Genomic DNA, 15,273 nt, shown 5'->3' with positions numbered 1-15,273 from the left:
CTCAGTCTAAGCCCATGGTCCCTGTCTCAGTAGTAGGTGGACTTTACTATGAATGACAGGGAAAGCCCCTGGAGGGTTGGAGCAGAGAACTGATGAGATCTGACTGACCTTTTAACAGGATCACCATAGCTTCTTTGAAGACTGTAAGGGGTCAGGGTGGAAGCAGAACACTTAGAAGTTACTGCAATAATTAAGGAGACCAGGGTGTCTTTATACTCTGTTTTCTAGGAGATTTCTGTGACTTTATTTTCTAACTCTTCAATTGAATTTTTTATTTCTGTTTAATTTCTTTTTAATTTTATTTGTTTAATTTCCAAAAGTTATTTCTTAATTTTGAATTTTCTTTTTCGGCATTCTTTGCTTCCTAATGTGGTCCCTTGTTCCCTGAGGTGATCTTCTATCTCCATAGATGTTGATTGTAATTGTCTTACGGTTTCTTTTGCTACTTTTGTTATCTCTAGTTCCTCTGAATTCCTTTCCGTTTTTGTTTTTTGGGTGGGGATGTCTGTCTTTGTTACAGGTTTCCTTCTATCCGACTATGCATAAGAGCTGAGTGGAAACTCTGTGGATGGGGTTTCCTGAATGATGGACTTCTCTGTGGAATATCTGGACAGGAACATGACCTTTATGTTGGGGAGGCCTCACTCTCTATTCCTGTTTTTGGACGTGTAGGATTTTTCCCATTAAACCAGAGAGGGATCAGTTTCCTAGAGAGAGATCCTGTAGTCTTTTGCTGGGAGAACAATTCTCTGACCAGAATGTTGGCTTTTACCAAACCTTGCCATTTTCAGCCTGTTATCTCCTTCTTTAGCTGAGCCAGATATGTCAAAGTCTCTCCAGCATATCCAAGAGAATTCTCCAGTTTGCTACTTGGGTGGGAAAGGGATTTAAGAGTTACTTCTCTCTAAACTGCCTTGTAACTATTCCTGTTTCTGGCTCCATCCACACCCTCACCTTCAGGGAAACCTGGTGATTCCAATTCCTGAGTCTTTCTGATACTCCTCTGCATTAATTCAACATGTTTCCTGGCTTCCTCACTCCAGGACTTTGCTTTCTCCATTCTACTAGTGCATTTCCATTTATCTATGCTCTTTAGCTTCCAAAATTTTGTTGACATCTGTTGTCCCTTCTTCAGGTCTCTTTGTCCATGTAAGTTTATGTCCTTCTGATTCTTTTACTGTCATTTTAGTGGGATTGGGAGAGGGAAAAGAGGTAAATGTGTCATGGGTATCCATGTGATTCAATCTGCCACATGTATCCTCAGGTCTCTTTACAATGTTTACCTTGTGTGTTTTGCCTCTCCCTAGTTAGGGAGCTCGTTTCACTGCTTAGAACTGTATTCTCCTTGGACTGCAGAAGGTAACATAGGAATAGGAGATACACACCCTTCCTCCAAAAAATTACATTCCGTTTGACTCTCAGGGTGCAGTAAGGGTCATTTTTTCATTGTGTGATTTCTGTCAACTACTCTTTCAAAAGTAGGGAAGTTCTGCTACTCCTGTGTGTTTTATGTGTTTTGGCTAAGGGAATTGGTGGGCTGGGTGGGGTCCTTCAGGAACGTCATAAGGTGGAAAAACCTGATTCATAACCCATACAAAGTCAGTGATAGGGGCAGTAGATTACCAAACTCAATTTCCTTATTTTATAAAATGGAAACCGAAGCCCAGAGAACTTGAATTGATTTGAAACTTTGGTCTCTTGAGAAATACTTTTCTAAAATGATCGCTTGAGAATGCCAAGTTCTTAGCAGTCATTGGGCCTTTGCGTCTAATGTTTCCCCTGCTCCAAGGTTGCAGGCCGCTTCTGTTCCTCAGGTCAAAGGTCATTTCAGAAGTCCCTCTCATCACTGCACCGTTTTATTTTTTTGTAGCACTCATTAATATTAAAAATTACTCAATTGTTTTATTATTCATCTTATTTACCACAGTGGAATGTAAACCCTTTGAGAGAAAGGCCTTTTCCCGTTTCGTTCACGGTTTAACGTTCAAAGCAAACCGGGATTCGAAACTGAGCAGTCTGGCTTCAAAATCCTCGCTTTTGGCCACTACATAATGCTGCCATTTGGTGAATAAAACAAAGGATGGGTTTCGCATACAGAGGGACGCAAGAGGGCAAAAAAAGATAATGCATTCCGGGAAGAGAGCAGGTGGAACACATCCATACACACACGCAGTGCGCCCCGCGTCACCTTTCTCTCCGGAAGCGCTCGCAGCTGTCCAGCACTAGCGCGCACGCGCGGCCGCCGGGGGTCGCACTAGGCTGAGAGAGGAGGGCGGGGCGTGGAGGAATGTCCCGCCTCCAGGGCGGAAAGGCGCTTGCGTCCGCTGGGCTCCGTTCTGGACGCGCATCCTCCTTTCCCGGCCTGTGCGCACCGGGTGGGCGTGGGAGGAGGCGGGGAACAGAGGAGGGGAGCGAGGGGGCGGGTGTCGCGGGAGGGAAGGAGCTAGCCGGAGAGCGTCGTCCTGAGAGGAGTGAGGGAGGCAAAATGGCGGATCGCTTCTCCCGCTTCAACGAGGACCGAGACTTTCAGGTAAACAGGGGCGTCGCCGAGGACCCGGAGAAGGCGCTGGCCGAGCAGGAACCTCCTCATCCCCCGCTCCCAGCTCTCTTTTCTTCCAGACTGTTCCGGCTTATCAACCGGCTCGCTCTTCTCCCGCCTCGTATTCCTCAGGGGGCCTCCCAGCTTGAGGCGAGGCCGCATCTCCTCTCACCCTGTGTTTTCATACCTTTTAAACTCACGCTGCCGCGTTTGCGGCTTTGGCCTGTTTGGGCTTCAGGTTTCGGAACTCGAGCCTGGCCGCTGCGTGGGGTGGGGGAGGTGCTCCCCTCTGGTCTGCCGGGCCTATGGAGGTGCAGGGCTGGCTCCCGGGGGGATAGCGGGCTGGGTGGGGAGGCCTTGGGGCCAGTGTTGCTGAGACCAGGGCTTCCGAACCCCTGAATTTTGCTCCATGGCCCTGCTTGGAGAGTCCTTCTTTCCTCACTGTAATAAATCCCTTTAGTTGTTGCTTCTTACATTTCCTCGAGAAAGGGTGCTTTGGTTATCAGACGCCTTCTTGATTAGTCAACTGTAAAGATTTCCCCGGGTGTAAATGTTGCTGTTAGCAGGCCGTCAGTTGGCTTGGAAAGCATGTTACAGGACTATGGTTGATGGAAGCTTTGTCTGAAATCCTACTTCGAAAGAAAAAGCGTGATGGTGATGGACTTTTTAAGCTGTGATAAATAGTGCCAAAAGCTTGATTTTTTACTTTCTTAAGTTGCAAATGTATGGAAACATGTCCTTGTGATGACAAGTATTATTTAGGAAAAAATTAAGGCCTGAATTCGAATAACTCGTCTTTCGGATGTTTAAAAAACCTTCCTGTTGAGCATTATAATCCGCAGCAATCTCGGCCACCTAAAAGGGATTTAGTAGAGGTTGGCTATTGCTAGGGTAAAATACAATCTTAGAGTCTCAAAGAAACCACTGCATTACTACCGCGTATCCTGGAAACAGGAATTTGGACCAGAGAATGAACACTAAAACTCAAAAGTTTTTTCCAGGTGCAGATCTTCCTCAAAAGAACACAGGAATACTCTAGATAAGTTTCAGAAGGCAGTTTGAATTCCCTGAGATGATTGGGTTGGTAAATAAACAGGTAAAGCAGTTAAACCAGCACTGTTAATGGTCTACTGCATGGAAGGTTTATCAGAAGTTTTGCAGCAGTAAGGGATCTGGAGGCTGTTGAAAACCTTGTGATCGTGCGTCTGCTGTATAGCTGCAGCATAATACAGGATCTCAAGGTGTATAAAGGGTATAATGCAGGTCCAGGGAATTTTGAAGCAGTTCATTTTAGGTATTTGGTCCCCGATAAAGGTGGTTTTTTTAGCGAGCATTTTAAAACATGAGTAGGCTGCAAAATGTGTGGGCTTTATTGGTTAATTTTTAGAGACATGTTTATAACTAAAACCCTTAAGTGCTTTATGGAAGAGAGAATTTCAAGGTGACCTAATAAAATTGAAAATAGGTAATCTGGACAATTAAGTTTTGAGGGAAAATGGCTGTCACCCATGGAATTTTAGCAGGCTTAAACAGGATTTGCAGGGTCTTGAAAGATTTTGAAAACTGGGTAACAGAGTATAAATGCTGTTACTTGAAAAAATTGAGTAAGTCTACCTTTTCAAATAAGATGACTTTTCCAATCAATGCTTTAGTTGGGTTTATGTAAAACTTGCTTCAAGTTGCTGGGTATTCCTTTGAAGATAATGCATATGTGTTGTAATAACCAACTCCTGCTGCATTGGGCCAGCCAGGAAAATGTTGGCTTTTTAAATTCAGTTGTCCTAATACTGTGTGTCAATAGGATATTGGGAATGACAGACTTTCAGACAGTATGTTTAAAGCTTTTCTAAATTATTGTACTAATAGTTCTAAAAAACATTCATTTAAAAATACTCGAGTAGTAGTTTTTTCTGGATGTTTTAATAAAGGGAAAATACAAATTGATTTTTATCAGAGTCCTTTGATTTAAAGTTTTTGGAGAGAAGTAATAGGATGCTTCTGTGTGTAGTGTATCTAAAACATTTTTTAAGGTCAGGTCATTAAAAATTAAATGTGGCCTCTTTTTAAGGTTTTAAGTGACAAATGAGGTGAAGTCACTGAGTACACTTGAAAACAAACCCTAAGTAGGTTTCCAAACACAGTGCATAAATCCTGTTGTTTTAAAACAGATCTTCTTATAGCACTGGAATTTTGGGGGGGCAATCTTCTCTGGTAAGTTCTAGATGACTATCATTTTCTTTGCCTTTTATTTGGCAAGATAATTTAGAATTATAGAATTTTATTCTTTGCCAATTTACCATTAAGTTCAAATTTTGGAGTTTTAATACTGTCTCTTGAACTGAGTCAGAATTGGGTACACTGTTAGATTGGTGAACACCTAAGCTTTCAGATGTGTTTTGTATAATACAGTGAGGAGTTTAACTGTATTATGCCACTCGAAACACTTCCGAATAGAAAGAGTGATCATTATCAGGAGTGTACATTAAAAATTTTTTAATGACTTCATTATAATAATAAACAGGTACTGTTCTGCAGGCTTTATGTGTATTATCTCATAATCTTCACAATTACCCCTTGAGTAGGTACTGTTACTCCCATTTTCGAAGGAGTCAGCTGAGGCACAGAGTTTTAAATAACTTGGCCAAGTACACACAGTTTCTAACTGGCAGAGCCTGGATTCAGACTCTAGTACTTTGACTCTTGAAGCTGTGCTCCTGACCATTATCTCTGCTTGCAATTATGTTTTTATATAACTGTAGTTCAGTTATCAAATATGGAGGATAAACTTATAGGTCACAAAGAATTAATGAGTTTTTAGAGAGGTGTGACAGTTAACAGTTTTTACTCTGTTCTGTTCAGATTTGTTTTGGGTTCATCTTCCAAGGGCTTCTGGGGAGGTTTCTGACCATCATTAGTTACACTGTGTCAAAGAGCATATATTGTTAACTGTTTCAGCTAAGACATTCTTCTGTGTAGCCTTTGAAAGTGATATTTGATCTTTGGAAAGCTTTGTGAAATAGGCTGAAGTATTTATTTTTTTTTAAATGTCTTAAGAGTTTTAACTGCTTCAAGAATCTGACCTGAATTTCTGAATGAGACATGATTTCTGCCTACATTTACCAGATTAAGGCATGTTTGTTGATAGATTGAAATGTTACACACAAAAACTGGAAAATACATAGGATAACTTAAGATAGAGATTATTTAGCACTTTGAATTATATGTTCACTAAAGAAAGTTTTATTTGTACAGTGATGTACAGCTCTAAAGTGTTAAGATACACTGTTTAGCATTATTGGCTGTGCAGCTGTTAATGGTGATGTAGCTGAATGCTAGTGAGGAAATGTTCTTCAGCTTCTGTAACTGCAGAGAACTGGTGACTTAAAGTACTTTGTCTTCCATTCTTTCTTGTTCTGAATGTCTTCATTAGAGTTCTGATAAAAAGGAGCTGTGATGATAGATCAAGGAATGGTGAAGTAATGGGAGAAACAAATATTACTGTAAAGGTCATAATAAAAATATAAAAAGTACCCAAGAACTTTTAAAATCTGTGTAAGTATTCATAATGGTAAATAGCAATAAGCAAGTCATGTATTACTTTTATGTAGTATGTTTGTAGGATTTCTCTCTGTGTTTCATGTATGTGACCAGGATGTGATAAATCTTAAGATCTTAAGTGAGGAAGTTTACAGTTTAAAAATATTCAGGTCACAGAAGCATGTTAGTAAATTTTCTGTGTGGTACTGTAATAGAGTTGGCATTCTATTGCAGACATGCCAGAGAAGACACATTAGCAGGTGTTCTAATCTCTGTTAACTGGGTCTCTCTCCCATTATCTGCCTGAGATGCTACTAGCTATGAAAGTCAGTGTCACCTTTGCTTGGATTGCTGAAACAAGGCAAAATCATTGCTCTTCCCTTTCCCATGCATATTATGATAGGTGGAAGGGATTGGAACAAGGTTTCAAAATAATGATGTATAGGTTTCAAAATGATGATGAATTGACATGATCATTAGCAAATATAAAATTGTTGGTTACTACATGTTCTGGGGATCAAGAGTGACCAAATAAGGTCAGTATAAGGGAGGGCTACCTAGTGGTGATCTAAAGGGTACAGGGTATGTATCTAAGGCAAAAGGCTCTTAAAAACTTGGAACATGTCAAGGAATAATGTCACAGGAGAAAAATGTATACGTTGTATTGAAGGGAGAATGGGGTTGGCAAGACTGTGATCATGGGACTTCATGTGATGATGCACTGTTTTCAAAGTGGGCGTGGGGACCAAGAAGAAACAGATCCAAATATACTGTAAGGCTGATTATTACAGGGCTGTTCTAGTGCTGCAGCATTAGAGCAAAATAGGTGTCCCTGTTATATTCTTTCCTTTCATTCTGAGTGTGTCACATAATTCTCATTAGAGTACTGCAGAGGGATTATCATTTTCTCAGGTCTTTATGATAAGTTACATAATCTAAACTAAAATTTGTGACTTAAAAATTTATTAAAGCACATATATAATTAGCTGTCCTGATTGTGCTGCTTCATAGCTGAGATACATGTTCATTTATTTGGGTACATGGCAAAATGAAAAAAAGACTGTTGTCTTGATGTGGTCAGTATTACCATTTTCTGAAAAGAACAGGTTCATGAGATCTTGAATTTGAAACCCATGTAGAAGTTTCATTTTTTTCTTGTAAACCAGTAAGTTTCTACTATTTTATTAATGAAAATGGATTCCAGCTTGAGTTCTTCAATTCTGTTAAAATTTATTCCCTGAAACAACTTGGTTCTTTTGCTTGTGTGTGTGATATTAATTCTTTCTTCATATTAGCATTCCCATTTAGTATTAAGTGAAAGCTGACTCATGGTAATTACCAAAGGAATTACAAAAGACCACCATAAATACTGAAAGAAGGCATTGATTAGATATTGCAGTGAATACCAGAAGATGTTGCAGTGATCTTTCAGTTATAAGAAGTGAATTGACCATTTAACTGTGGAATTCTAACCAAATGTACTTAATGCATATTGTATTAGTGCAAAAACTTAAATATGCCCATGGTGAAAGACAGAATATACTGTACTGTCAGGCTTATTTCTTTGGGATTTAACAAATACATTTAGCATTTTACACCTAATTTAGGAATGGATGAAGAAAAAGTTGAAGTTGCTTTGGCACTGTACATAGGTTAAGAGCACATAATGTTTTAGTAAGGACTATAGATAGTAAGAAATTAAAGTTAGGATCAAAACAGGCATTTCCTGTTACTTGCCTTAGTTATTCTTTTTACTGACGTTGTTGAGGTAAGATAAATCTTATGGGTGTCACGCAAGCAACCAGAGGTGTATTACAATTGGTCTCATCTCATGAAGTTCCAATTATTTGTTGTTCTTGCCACTCTTTTGGCAATTACATTGATTTCAAAAAGGAATTTCAACTTATCTCTGTAGTTTATAAAATTGAAATATAAAACAGCTCTCCATGTGTTAAGTTGTAATAGAAAAACAGTCATTGGCTCTGTAGCTTCTTACTATGCTGCTGGACAGTGACTTCAGTGGGGTGTGTAGGGGGGACTTGATAATATGGGTGAACGTAATAGCCTCAGTTTTGCTCGTGTGAAACCTTTATGAGATTGTATATCAATGATACCTTAATAAAAAAAGGAAAAAAATCAGTCATTGGTCATGTTTTGTGACTGGTTTTAAGTAATGATTGTTGGAAAAGTCAGTACTCATATCTTAACTGTTCATGTTAACAGTTTTTTCAGAGTTGAGGGAGTAGAGAGAACTTTTCATCCTTTTTGAGGCAGTATTGATAAAACAAGAAATTAACTTGTTAATGTGGGTGTTGACTATTGAAGAAAATAATGCTGATGCTTGTGGATTGTATGCTGTAGAATCAGTAATTTCTCTTGTTGCTATGAGTAAAATTTGCCAGTTACCCTAAAAGAAAGGGCAGAAGTAGTTGAAAATTTAATTGGTTTCATACTACTTTAAGGTACTATCTGCACAAGAGATGCCAAGGGGTATATATACCTTCAGAATATTTTCTAGAAAACAAACTAATTTTTGGAAGGATTGTTAAATAAAACAATATTGGAATAGTGGTTGTACTAAGACATATATATTGAGTACGTTGGTGGTGGGAGTTGGTTAAGAAGTAGTGTTTTTCAAGGAGCTTTTGTTCTAGAGAATAAAAGTAACAATAATTTGTTCCTCACCAGCATAATTATCAGATGGATCATATAGTTAGTAAATGCAAAATTGTAAGGAAAGGAGAAAACCCTCAAAGTGGGATGATTGGACGTGCCTTTAAGAAGAAATCAGCTTTTAAGCTGGATCTTGAAAGATGGGATTGCATCCTTGCAAAGGAAAGGAATGGGAGATACTCATTTGGAGAAAATAGCTCCAACTGAAGCTCTTGATTTTTTCAGGACAATGATTATACAAGCCATTGGGCATAGGGAAAAAGTGAAATCTAGGGCTACAAAGATAAGTTTTATTTTAATGTTCTAGTAGAATGTACTAACTGTTTAAGGTATTTAAATGGGGTAAATATCAATGCAGTTTTTCTTACAGGAAGATTAATTTGGATACAGTTGTATTAAATGTGCTATACATACTGTTTAAAACTGTGATACCCAGTCTCCACTAACCAGAGTTAATGTGAGTGGGGACAAGGGAGTGATTGTAATAATGGACTATGTAATTTTAAACTTGGTGAGGACTTTGGGGTGGAGGGGTAGGGGAATGGAGTGAAAAAATTAGATCAGTGGATTGTAGGTTCTGATGGGGTTTAAGAATTTTGGAGGTGCTAGAAGAAATGAACTGGAAAGGTAGAAGGTTGTGGTTGCAGAGCACAGTGTTTGAAATAGAGATTATAGAAGGATTGAGATGGTTGGTATTGACCATGAGAGTTAAAAGGCTAAGGGGAGAATGGAGGACAGGGATCATTATAGGGAAGGAAGTTAGGAACTGAGACTCCAGGATGTTGTAAAATCATCTAACTGGATGTCAGAATGATAATACTGTATAGTTGTGTACTTATTAAAGTGCCGTTATATACATTCTTATCTAATGCTTCTAGTAACTCAGCGAGGTAAATAGAATAGGTAGTAACTCTATTTTATAGATGAAGTAACTGAGGCCCAGTTACTAAGCTGAGTTTTTGAACTTTTATCTTCTGATTTCTTTTGAAGTGGGCTTTTTTTTGCAGAGGGGAGTGTTGGTATTGTGTACAGTAGGGAAAGCATTGCATTTTCTACCAGCTAAGTAACTGGTAGGAAATTGTTGGTATGCTTCTGGAAACATCTCAGTATTAATAAACTTAATTGGCTGTTTATGACTTCGTGCTGGCCGTTTCACTAAGAACAGGTATACCAGACAATTCATTCTGTTTCCCAAATATATTTTTGAGCGTCCATCTGTTAGAATGCATCATAAAATATAAGAAGAGAATATAAAATCAGTCTGTTTTGTTCATTTGTTTCAGTAAAAGAGTAGATGGGACAGGAGAATGGCACGTCTAGTAGACATTGTCAAACTAGGGTCCTATGAACTTATCCTTGACTATTCCAGCATCAAAAGTTGACTACTATCACATATAGTGATGATACTATCACCTGCTGTTTAAGTATTACATGCCAGGCCCTACACCAGGGCATTTTGGAGATATTTAAATAATCCCAGTCACCATCCAAACCAGATAATGGTATCCCTCATTTTACAGATGAGAAAACTGAGACTCAGAGAAATTGAGGCTACACAGTAAACTTAGATTTTTTTATTATTAAGGTATCACTGATATACACTCTTATGAAGATTTCACATGAGAACATTTTGGTTACTATATTCACCCATATTATCAAGTCCTCTCCATACCGCATTGAAGTCACTGTCCATCAACGTAGTAAGATGCCACAGAGTCACTACTAGTCTTCACTGTGCTACACTGTCTTCCCTGTGACCCCCCAACACACCATGTGTACCAATCATAATACCTCTCAATCCCTTTCTCCCTCCCTCCCCACCCACTCTCCCCCACCCTTCCCCTTTGGTAACCATTAGTCTCTTCTTGGGAAGTCGGTGAGTCTGCTGCTGTTTTGTTCCTCCAGTTTTGCTTCATTGTTATACTCCACAAATGAGGGAAATCATTTGGTACTTGTCTTTCTCCGTGTGACTTATTTCACTGAGCCTAACTAATACTGTCTAGCTCCATCCATGTTGTTGCAAATGGTAGGATTTGTTTTCTTATGGCTGAATAATATTCCGTTGTGTATATGTACCACATCTTCTTTATCCATTCATCTACTGATGGACATTTAGGTTGCTTCTATGTCTTGACTATTGTGAATAGTGCTGCAGTAAACATAGGGGTGCATAGGTTTTTTTGAATCTGAGATTTTGTTTCCTTTGGGTAAATTCCTAGGAGTGGGATTCCTGGGTCAAATGGTATTTCTGTTTTTAGTTTTTTTGAGAAACCTCCATATTGCTTTCTACAATCGTTGAACTAGTTCACATTCCCACCAACAGTGTAGGAGGGTTCCCCTTTCTCCACATCCTCGCCAGCATTTGTTGTTCCTTGTCTTTTTGATGTTGGCCATCCTAACTGGTGTGAAGTGGTATCTCATTGTGGTTTTAATTTGCATTTTTCTGATAATTAGCGATGAGGAGAATCTTACATGTGCCTATTGGCCATCTGAATTTCTTCTTTGGAGAAGTGTCGGTTCATATTCTTGGCCCATTTTTTAATCGGGTTATTTGCTTTTTGGTTGTTGAGGCTTGTGAGTTCTTTATATATTTTGGATGTTAACCCTTGTTTGTTTATGAATATATTCTCCCATACTGTAGGATGCCTTTTTGTTCTACTGATGGTATACTTTGCTGTACAGAAAGCCTGTTAGTTTGGCGTAGTCCCATTTGTTCATTTTTGCTTTTGTTTCCCTTGCCCTAGCAGATGTGTTCAGAAAAAAGTTGCTCGTTTACATTTAAGAGATTTTTGCCTATGCTTTCTTCTAAGAGTTTTATGGTTTCATGATTTACCTTCAGGTCTTTGATCCATTTCACAGTAAACTTAGATTTGAACCTTGATCTTTCCTAAGGTGTGCCTTTTCTTGTGGTTCCTGATTGTCTTGTGTAAATTCACTAGGCTTTTAAGACTCTTAAGCATCTGATGCCATTGTAACTCACTCATTGAGCTATTTTAAAGACTGTCTGGTCATTCTTTATTTTTATCCTTTCTCTTTTCTCTTTGTCCTGTTTCTCTGTAGTTTGTTCGTATTGTTTTCTGGACATGCTAGGCTATTTTATTACTGTTTTTGCATATGCTCTTACCTGTCTGGATTCCTACTAATTCTTCAAGCCTCAGTTTGATAACATCTCTGATAATCTTCCCTAGGCAGTTAACTGCTTCATTTTCCCATAGCACTTTGGTCATATTTCAGTAATAGCACTCTTACTAGTAATAGCAGTAAATAATACACAGTGCTTATTTCTCTGTTGGGTATTATCTCATAAAAACTCCTATTAGGTAGGTTCTATTATCCTCATTTTACAGGTGAAAAACTTACTCAGTTCACATAGCTAGCAAGTCAGAGAAGTAGCTTTCAGGTATTTCAGACTAGTCTCAGACTTTAACCACCCTGCTGTTTTTACCTCTCTTACTGTATACTTCCTTCTTATAATTTATCTCATCTCATGGATTTAGAACTCCTTGAATGCAGACTATCTTCTGTTTTTTTCATTTTTCTTGCTGAATCAGGGTCTGGCACCTAGAAATTGGTGAGATACTTGAATTAATGGTTGAGTAAAGACAAATATATAGGAAGGAAAGGCTTAGTAGAGTCTGACAAGAATGGCCAGACTTGGGGACTCAGCTTTCTGCTGTGCTGCAGATAATCTAGTTTGAACTAGCAGTTTCTGTGATATACTTTAAAGCCAGTTGAGGGGTAATTCAAGTATGGAGGTTGTGTTATGGATAGTTATACTCTCACTTTGTATGTATTTATATATAATTAACAGTCATCTTTTAGTTTTATTTCCGTTTGTGTAACAGATTGTAGATCACACTTGTTTATCTGTGGACTGGTGCAAAATTTTTGTCACATGTTTGGGTACAGCTATATTTTTATCAGCCAGTTGTTAAATAATATGCATTACTGTGGTCCCAGAAGAATTCTCAACTACTGACTCCCTACCTTTTTTATTTTATTTTATTTTATTTTTTAAATTAATGAATTAATTAATTTTGTTGTTATTAATCTACAGTTACATGAAGAATATTATGTTTACTAGGGTCCCCCCTTCACCAAACCCCCCCCACAAACCCCATTACAGTACTGTCCATCAGTGTAGTAAGATGCTGTAGAATCATCACTTGTCTTCTGTGTTGCACAGCCCTCCCCATGCCACCCCCCCCAACATTATACATGCTAATCATAATGTCCCCTTTCTTTTTCCCCACCCTTATCCCTCCCTTCCCTCCCTTTCTCCCCAGTCCCTTTCCCTTTGGTAACTGTTAGTCCATTCTTAGGTTCTATGATTCTGCTGCTGTTTTGTTCCTTCTGTCTTTCTTTGTTCCTATAGTCTTTGAGTTTGAGTGAGTCTCTTGTAAGCAGCATAGAGATGGGTCTTGCTTTTTTATCCATTCTATTATTCTGTGTCTTTTGATTGGTGCATTCAGGTCCCCATTTACATTTAGGGTGATTATTGAAAGATATGTACTTATTGCCATTGCAGGCTTTAGATTTGTGGTTGCCAAAGGTTCAAGGTTAGCCTCTTTAGTATCTTCTAACTTAACTCACTTATTGAGCTAATTAAAACACTGTCTGGTCATTCTTTATTTTTCTTCCTTCGTATTCCTCCTCCTCCGTTCTTTATATGTTGGTTGTTTTATTCTGTGCTCTTTTGTGCTTCCTTTAACTGCTTTTGTGGGTAGTTGATTTTATTTTTTGCCTTTAGTTAGTATTTGGTTGGTCTGCTTTCTTTGCTGTGTTTTTATTTTCTCTGGTGACATCTATTTAGTCTTAGAAGTGCTCCCATCTAGAGCAGTCCCTCTAAAATACCCTGTAGAGGTGGTTTGTGGGAGGCAAATTCCCTCAACTTTTGCTTGTCTGGGAATTGTTTAATCCCTCCTTCATATTTAAATGATAATCATGCTGGATACAGTATCCTTGGTTCAAGGCCCTTCTGTTTCATTGCATTAAATATATCATGCAATTCTCTTCCAGCCTGTAAGGTTTCTGTTGAGAAGCCTGATGATAGCCTCATGGGTTTTTCCTTTGTAGGTGACCTTTTTTCTCTCTCTGGCTGCCTTTTAATACTCTGTCTTTGTTCTTGATCTTTGCCATTTTAATTATTATGTGTCTTGCTGTTGTCCTCTTTGGGTCCCGTGTCTCAGGAGTTCTGTGTGCCTCCATAGTCTGAGCAACTATTTCTTCCCCCAGTATGGGGAAGTTCTCAGCAATTATTTCTTCAAAGACACTTTCTATCCCTTTTTCTCTCTCTTCTTCCTCTGGTACCCCTATAATGCAGATATTGTTCCTTTTTGGATTGGTCACACAGTTCTCTTAATATTGTTTCATTCCTGGAGATCCTTTTATCTCGCTCTGCATCAGCTTCTATGCGTTCCTGTTCTCTGGTTTCTATTCCATCTATGGGCCTCTTGCATCTAAGCTATTCTGCTTATAAATCCTTCCAGAGTTTGTTTCACTTCTGTAATCTCCCTCTGGACGTTTGTAATCTCCCTGCGGACTTCATCCCTTAGCTCTTGCATATTTCTCTGCAGCTCTGTCAGCATGTTTATGACTTTATTTTGAATTCTTTTTCAGGGAGACTCGTTAGGTCTGCCTCTGCAGATCCTTTCTCAGGTGTTGTTTGAACTATCTTGGACTGGACTAAATCTATTTTGCCTTTTCATGGTGATAGCAGTGGCTGTAGGCAGCTTGCGGGTGTGTCAGCTGGGAGAAGAAAGTCCTTTCCTGCTTGCTGGTTCCCTTGCCCTTCCCCACTGCCTTTGATGGTTACCTGCACTCCTGGAGCAGCCACCGGGTGAGTCCCCTAAGCTGCTGTGGGCAGGGGTCTCCTGTCAGAGCAGCACGGAGCCCTGCGAGGAGTGGCAGGCACGCCAGGTGTGCTCCTCCGTGCTAGCAGCGGCCCCTGCCAGGCAGCTCTGTGCCAGCAGTGGCCCTTTGGGTCTGCCCTGGGCAGCTGTGCCTTGGGCTGGGATTCTGGTCAGCTGCTGGGAGTGCGCCTGCTCCCTCTGGCTCTGCTGCAGGTGCGCGCGGTTCTCTACCGGGCTCCTCTGGCTCCACTGCTGCTGGTGTGCGCGAGCCATGCCTGGGCTGTTCGGTTGCACTGCTGCGGGCTCGCACAAGCCTTTCCTGGTCCCCTCCTGCACCGTTGGCACATGTATCTGCTCCCAGTCCCTTCTGGCACCGCCATCCCTGGCACGCACTGCCACTCTCCCGCTACTGGGCCGGTGTGTCGGAGTTCACACCAGTTGGAGGAACGACTGGCAGGTTGCTTAGTGCCATGAGGGGCTTCAGAGCTGCACTGCCTCCCCAGGATTTAGGGCACCTAAGTTTCCCCAGGATTCCCAGCTGCTGGCTAAGTGTGCCAGGACAACTTCATCCATCTGTGGGGTCCCTGTCTCTTTAAGACTTGCAGAAAGCACTCGCTTTTCTTTTGTCTCAGGGGCACCAGTTGCGGGCAACTGCCCACAGGTTTTGCTTTT

At 39.9% G+C, this 15,273-nt stretch overlaps 1 long non-coding RNA gene across 7 annotated transcripts in view; it reads left to right on the top strand.

Annotated features, from left to right (window-relative positions):
• The first annotated feature begins 2,373 nt into the window (after positions 1-2,373).
• The window catches only part of LOC140849287 (uncharacterized), a 38,400-nt gene continuing 25,500 nt past the window's right edge, over positions 2,374-15,273 (top strand). For 4 of the 7 annotated variants that reach the window (XR_012131012.1, XR_012131014.1, XR_012131013.1 and 1 more), the window contains exon 1: positions 2,374-2,530. This is a non-coding gene — a long non-coding RNA (uncharacterized lncRNA). The remainder of the gene's footprint in view (positions 2,531-15,273) is intronic. The other 3 variants (XR_012131009.1, XR_012131011.1, XR_012131010.1) reach the window with 1 other exon arrangement.

Source organism: Manis javanica, chromosome 4 (assembly GCF_040802235.1).
Source record: "Manis javanica isolate MJ-LG chromosome 4, MJ_LKY, whole genome shotgun sequence".
NCBI lineage: Eukaryota > Metazoa > Chordata > Mammalia > Pholidota > Manidae > Manis > Manis javanica.
This window is presented reverse-complemented; position numbering and strand designations above follow the sequence as displayed.